The sequence below is a fragment of the Amblyraja radiata genome, chromosome 5 (genome assembly GCF_010909765.2).
Source record: "Amblyraja radiata isolate CabotCenter1 chromosome 5, sAmbRad1.1.pri, whole genome shotgun sequence".
NCBI lineage: Eukaryota > Metazoa > Chordata > Chondrichthyes > Rajiformes > Rajidae > Amblyraja > Amblyraja radiata.
The window spans coordinates 97,430,897-97,438,947 of record NC_045960.1 but is presented as its reverse complement, the minus strand read 5'-3'; positions in this window follow the sequence as shown (position 1 = coordinate 97,438,947).

Sequence of the window (8,051 nt, the reverse complement as noted above, 5' to 3'; positions counted from 1 at the left end):
GAACTAAACATCGAGGAGTAGCTCATAGTCAGGAAGGTGATAAAACTATGATGTAGAAGATAGGACCGGTGGGTTAAACTGCATTTATTTCAATATGAGAAACTTAGGTGTGGACAAGCTTTTCCCTTTGAGAATAGGGAAGATTCAAACAAGAGGACATGACTTCAGAATTAAGGGACAGAAGTTCAGGGGTAACATGAGGGGGAACTTCTTTACTCAGAGTGGTAGCGGTGTGGAATGAGCTTCCAGTGGAAGTGGTGGAGGCAGGTTCGTTGGTATCATTTAAAAATAAATTGGATAGCCATATGGATGAGAAGGGAATGGAGGGTTATGGTATGAGTGCAGGCAGGTGGGACTAAGGGAAAATAATTGTTTGGCACGGACTTGTAGGGCCGAGATGGCCTGTTTCCGTGCTGTAATTGTTATATGGTTATATGATTAGCAGGTAAGGCGGACAATGGTGGATTAATTTGGGGGAATGGGATATTATGACCATAACAGAAACAAAGCTGAGAGAAAGGCAGGACTGGCAGCTCAATGTTCCAGTGTGTAGATGCTACAGGATGATAAATATGCAAGTAAGAGAGGAAGAAGGGTTGCATTTTTGATCAGGGAGTACATACATGCTTACAGGGCATGTTCCTCGGAGATTGTCCAGTGAGGAAAAATGAGTAGAACTTAAAAATAAAAGGGGAATTATCCACTTTTATTGGGACTGTATTATGGAACTCCCACTGGTCAGAATTAAGGTAGCTGATGTGTAGTGAGATTGCAGATAGCTGCAAAAATAATATGGAAGTAAAGTGGGAGTTTTCAATTTCCTTAATATTGACTAAGGCTCCCATAGTGTTAGAGGCACAAAGAGTAAGTATCTCAGCGGGAAATCGCCCACTTTCTAGGAAAAATAAAGCCAAAGCAGATTATCTAGATGCTGAGAAATTGCAAAGCAGTGAGATGCAAAAGAATCTTGAGTGTCAGAGTGTACGGTTCACATAAGGATGGCGTGCAGGCACAGCAGCACAGGTGTGGACTGTGTGCAGCAAAGGATGGCGTGCAGGCACAGCAGCACAGGTACAGCAGCACAGGTACAGCAGCACAGGTGTGGACTGTGTGCAGCAAAGGCTGGTGTGCAGGTACAGCAGCACAGGTGTAGACTGTGTGCAGCAAAGGCTGGTGTAAAGGTGCAGCAGCACAGGTGTGGACTGTGTGCAGCAAAGGCTGGTGTGCAGGTACAGCAGCACAGGTGTGGACTGTGTGCAGCAAAGGATGGCGTGCAGGTACAGCAGCACAGGTGTGGACTGGGTGCAGCAAAGGCTGGTGTGCAGGTACAGCAAATAGTTAGAAAGCTACCAGAACTGTATTATTTATTACTTGTGCCTGGGGACTCGAATATAAAAGTAGGCGATCATCCTTCATTTATATAGGGCATCGGTGAGACCACATGTGGAGTACTGTCTAACTGAAGAGACAGCGGAGAGGAGTTGGACAAATGGAGACAGACTGACTGCCTTATTAGCTGAAATTAGAGCAATTGAGGGAAATGGGACAATTTAATAGCACAGCCTTCTGCTCCTTTTTATGTTTGTTTTTAGTTCATTCACATTTAATCAAATTTAATATTTGATTGATGGCAAAGCTATGTGCTTAAATTTCAATCCTAGGGTGTAGGCATTACTGGTGAGGCCCATAATTAACTGGCCCCTGCCTTTCCAGGTCAATTCCAGTTGAAGAGTCAGCCATAGTGATAAAGGAGTCACATATTGGCCCAAGCCAAGTAAAGGAAATCTACTTACCCAAAGGACATCTGCAACATTTTATAATCTGTTAGCTTCATGTGACTTGAGCTGATTTATTAAAATGTTGATTTACACTTGCACGATGCTTTAGCGATCCGAGGTCACATTTTCAGTGGTGAGCACAGACAAAATGCAAATAGTTTTGTTATTAAGATTGTAGTGTCCAGATTAATAAAGATTCACACAAAAAGCTGGAGTAACTCAGCGGGACAGGCAGCTTCACTGGAGAGAAGGAATGGGTGACGTTTTGGGTCGAGACCCTTCTTCTGACTCAAGAAAATTGGAACAGAGGCCTACTTTATGCACAATAAAAATATATGCACATATTGCAACATAACCAAGCAATATTAAAAAAAGGACTCTTACGTTGCTCTGAGAGTTATTCCATCAAGACCTTTTAGTCAGAGTGACTTTTCTTAAAAAATTCAGCTGAAGACGGCAATATTGGTACTGGGGAAAGTAAGGGCCACAGCACATCATTATGCACTGATATTTTAATTTGCTTTTTATGTTTCTGTTCACTGGTCAGGACATTGCGATTGTTGTGTTGCACATGCCCTGGTAAAAAATGCATGGAATATGAAAGACCATTCAAGTTATCTAGTTTATTCCCTGCAGAACATCATGTACAACTTACTCACTTGCTATTTTATGCATCATCAGGCAAAAGGTACAGAACTCTGAAGTCCCACACCATGGTTTCAGGAACAGCTATTTTCCTACAACCATCAAGTTCTCAAACTGATTCACACAACCCTAATCCTACCTCAGCAACTGAACATAACGGACCACCACTTGCACAACCATGGACTTATTTTCTAATTGTGTTTTGCACTCATATCTTGTTTTTTGTACAGCGTTTATCTTTTCATAGTCATGTAGAAATGATGTGTAATTTACATATAATTTATATTGTTGTTTGAGTCTCGGTGCCTGTGATACTACAGCAAGCAAGATTTTCATTGTACCTGTACCTCACTGTACCTAATCGTATTCTTATAAATGAATCCGTCCTAATGTCTTTAAACATTGACTTTAAACATTGTAATTGTACCTTCTGTGGCAGTTTGGTCCACTTACCCACCATCCTCCGTGTAAAAAAAAAAATTGTCTCCAGGTCCTTTAAATCTATGCCCCCCCTAGTTTTACACTCCTGTGCCCTGGGAAAAACATCCACATCATCCATGCCCCCCCCATCCAAGTTCCACAACTTCCATAAGGCCACCCCAGAGCCTCCCTTGCACCAGGCAAACATCCCCAACCTATCTGGTCTCTTCTTATAGCCTAAGCCCTCAGGTCCCACCAATATCCTTGTGAAACATTTATGCACCTTCTCTAGCTTGATCACATTCCTTCTGTAGTAGTATCCAAACCTACACACAATATTCCAGGTGCCGTCTCACCGATGGCTTGTACGGATGGCTGTAACATGAATCCAAACTCTTGTACTCAGTGCTCCAGTCATGCCTTACACCTTGTGTACACAACGTGTTGTAGTAACTCAGTGGGTCAGGCAGCATTCTGGAGAAAAAGGATAGGCGATGTTTTGGATCGGGCCCCTTCTTCAGACAGGTAGGTCAGTCTGCAAGGTTTTTGTCCTATTCTTTTCTCGCCTCTAATTCTTTCCTCACACTCCCACTTTCCATCTGAGAACGGCACCCATTCTCCAGAGATGCTGTCTGACCCGCTGAGTTACTCCAGCACTTTATGTTTATCTATACCATACACCTTCTCCACCATCTCATCTAACTATGAATCTATAACCATCCCAGTTACTTATTTTAATGGAAGATTTAATTTACTGATGGCAAATTCTCCAGCAGCTGTAGTGGGATTTGGACTTGTAACAGCAGGTCACTAGTTAGGCGAATAGATATAAATTCAACAGCTTAACCATTCTGCCACTTCTCATAAATTAAATAATATATTAATATACTAATGGAATACACAATCCTAACACCATGCAATTTAACCCATTTAATTACAACATAAATACTTAAAACGTACATTTAAACAAGTGATGTTATATTGCCTCATCACAAACAGATCTATTTATGCAATGTAAAATACAATATATTTTAATAAATGTATTAATAAATTTAATAAATGTAGATCTTTCAGATAGAACTGATCCATCACTAATTATCCATAGTCCTAACACTGTAACCAACATAAAAAAAACCTCATCCATCCCTAAAGGTATTCGTGCAAAAGCTCAAAGCCAAAGAAACAATATTATGCTATCCTGTCAGTACTTATTCGGCAGATCAGGGCGAGACTGGATGACATGGTATTTATTCATTCATGATGTTTCAAATGCACAAGCAGTTTTTCAGCCAGTTTTGTGGTACAATCCTGCTGCTGCTATGGAAATTATCAGAAGGGTTTCGGCCCGAAACGTTGCCTTTTTCCTTCGCTCCATAGATGCTGCTGCACCCGCTGAGTTTCTCCAGCTTTTTTGTGTACCATGGAAATTATCATGTTATTTTGATGCAATTTATTCCATGGCAGCTAAATAATTTGGGACATCCAAAGGGCAAAATGCACGCACAAAGCTTTCAAATTAATTATTGTGCATGCTGCTGATTATTTTACCTCTCACTCTTGAGTATTCTGGATTTGATTGCAAGTTTTTTTAATTTCAGGAATACAACCCATTGATGAGTCAAAAACTGTTACCCATTGATAAGTCAAAAATATTACATGAGGGAATGCTTAGCCGCTGAAACAAAGGACATCACCTAACATGTCCTTATACAGGAAACTTGTTATCAGATGCAGTTTGCTCATTGTAATTGCAAATCGCTTGCACAAGGATGCAGGATGCCAAAGGGTTTGTTTTGGCCATGGGGACTCTCAACTCTCACCAACTATAGCATTTTAACAGTCCTGATAACGAATATTACATTAATACACAAACTGTCAACACTAAATTTGTATCACCTTGAAATAGATCATTAAGGGGTTAGGAGTTGATGGTGCATTTGGTGAAAAACTAATTTTAATGCTGGGGGACTCGAGCGAGGCAGACACTCAAAATTAGATAGGCATGCTCAGCAAAGATTATGAGAAAGCACCCATTGACAGCATTTCACAACTCCCCAGTAGAATAAATAATCATGCACCAAGATAATATTCAAGCATGAAGCATAACATTTGTGCATACTTCAAGATTCAAGAGTTTATTGTCATGTGCCCCAGATAGGACAATGAAATTCTTGCTTTGCTTCAGCACAACAGAATATAGAAGGCATAAATACAGAACAGATCAGTTTGTCCATATACCATTGTATAAATATACACACATCAATAAATAAAACAGATAAAGTGCAAATAAACAGATAATTGGCTATTAATGTTCAGAGTTTTGTTTGAGTTGAGTTCAATAGCCTGATGGCTGTGGGGAAGTAGCTGTTTCTGAACCTGGACGTTGCAGTCTTCAGGCTCCTGTACCTTCTACGTGAAGGTAGCGGGGAGATGAGTGTGTGGCCAGGATGATGTGGGTCCTTGATGATACTGCCAGCCTTTTTGAGGCAGCGACTGCGATAGATCCCTCGATGGTAGGGAGGTCAGAGCCGATGATGGACTGGGCAGTGTTTACTATATTTTGTAGTCTTTTTCGCTCCTGGGCACTCAAGTTGCCGAACCAAGCCACGATGCAACCGGTCAGCATGCTCTCCACTGTGCACCTGTAGAAGTTAGAGAGTCCTCCCTGACATACCGACCCTCCGTAATCGTCTCAGGAAGTAGAGGCGCTGATGTGCTTTCTTTATAATAGCACATTCTTTATAATACTAAGTAGAAATAAGGAATTACTAGAGTTTACAAAAGAACATGCAAAATACTAGAGTAACTCAGTGGGTTACCCAAGTGCTAGGTAACCATAACAAATCTAACCATCTAACCTGCATACCCAATTGCATTACTATCCCTGAATCCACACCAGCAATTACCTTGTGGATCATCTTTATTTAGACAATAATTTGGACCAGGCATATATTCTAGCCATAGAGCAGTCAGAATTAAGTAATCGACTTTATTGTCATGTGCGCAATTGCATCCATAAATTATATGTAGACAGTGAAAAGAAAAAGATTTAGTGTAAAAATGCAATTTGAAAAACCGGTCCACAGCAGTGCGAGAAGTGGTCTGTAGTGTTCTATTGCAGAGGCAGAATTAGGGTTGTGCAGGTTAGTTCAACTTGATAATTGTAGGAAAGTAGCTGTTCCTGATCCTGGAGATGTGGGATTTCAGGCTTCTATACCTCCTGCCTGATATAGGAACACTGTTGGTTACCCTTCAACCCATCTTGAATTGGAAATATAATAAAAGGGAACTGCAGATGCTGGTTTATACCAGATAGACACAAAATGCTGAAGTAACTCAGCAGATCGGGCAGTATCTCTGGAATGTCTCCTAACCCGCTGAGTTACCCCAGCATTTTGTCTACCTTTGAATTGGAAATATCATGAAGATAGAACTTCATTACCATACGTCCAGGCGAATGAGGGATGGGTAATCAATGCTTCCCTTATCTGCAATGCCATTGTCCTATATGAAAATGGCGTTAATATTAAACATTCTCCTATATAGAGTATTTGGTGGCAGGTCAAATCTCTTTACACATCTGAAACTAGAGGTGTTGGCATGCGTAAGATCATGAGGATTAGATTGGGTAAATGCTGTCTTTTGAATGCTGAATCAAAACCAAACGACATAGGTTTAAGGTGAGCGGCGAAAGATTTAAAAGGAACCAGAGGGGCAACTTTTTTTTACACATATGGTGGTAGGTGCATGAAATGGGCTGCCGGAGGAGGTAGTTGAGGCAGATATTGTTCTAACATTTAAAAAACATTTGGGTGGTTACAGGGGATGGGATAGGATATAGGCAAAACGGAGGCAGGTGGGACTAGTGTTGATGGGGCATGTTGGTCAGCGTAGGCAAGTTGAGCCAAAGGGCCTGTTTCCCTGCTGTATGGCTAGGGCAGACCTTCTTTGTGATTACATGTAGGTGGTGGGGTCAGAATCCCCATCAAAGGGATCTATAGGAGATGCCTAAAAATCATCAAAGATCTACACAACCCTGGTACGCCCTCATTCCATTCCAACCATCAGGAAGGAGTCTGAAAATCAAGACCACCAGATCCAATAGCATTTCCCCTAACAACCATTAGGCTTCTTGAATATTAGACAGAACTAATCTCAACTATGAACTGTCTTTGGTTACACTAATTACTTATTGTTGGCATGTTGCTACCAGAATTATCCCCTGTATTGGCAGGTAGAAGTATGCACTCCTGAATGTCTCCAATTCACCATCTCTCCAAACAGAATGAAACAGGCATTGGATTTCAGCAGAAGGCAATTGATACCTCACTGGTCAATTTGTAGGTGATTGGACACATGGCATGCTTTATTTTGACTTTGCAGAGAGGATATTCAAGAAGCACAGGATAGAAACAGAATTGACAGGCATCGAACCACCATTTTAAAAAAAATGTTTTTTTCAGGGCGAGGCCAGCATTTATTTCTTATTAATTTTCACTATTGAGAAGCTGATGGCAAGCAGTCTTTTTAAACCACTGCTATAACAATATAACTGAAGGACTTCTCAATTTCAGAGGGCATTTAAGAGTCAATCACACTGTCGTAGGTATTACATTGCAACTACATCAGGACAGTAGAATTTCTTTCCTGAAGAATGCTAGCAAACTAGATTACTCGGAGAAGTCATTAATTTTGTGGCTGTCATATGGATGATAGTTCAATGTCATGATGCAGCTTTATAGAACTTCCTGGTTAGGCCACATTAGGAGTATTGGGTGCAGTTCTAGTAACCCCATGACAGGAAGGATGTGGACTATTTGGAGAGGTTGCAAAAGATTAACATCTGCTTGCATTAGCTAAAGAAAGCTTGGACAAATTGTGATCGTTTTCTCTGGAGCATCGAGGGTGAGGGGAGATAAACAGAATATTTCGAGAGACTACCTTGGCAAAGCCGACCAAGTTACATTTTGGCCCATAGCCCCCTAAATCCTTCCTACCATCCAGATAATTGTCCAAATAATTTTTTGTTGTTGTTATTGTACCCGCCTCAACTACTTCATATGACAGCTTGTTCCATATATCCACAAACCACTGGAAAATTTGCCCCTCAGGTTCCTATTAAAGCTATTTCTTAGTTTCCCCTACCCTGGGAAAAGGACTGCACCCTATCTATTCTCATGATTTACTCCACCACCATAGGTTCACCCC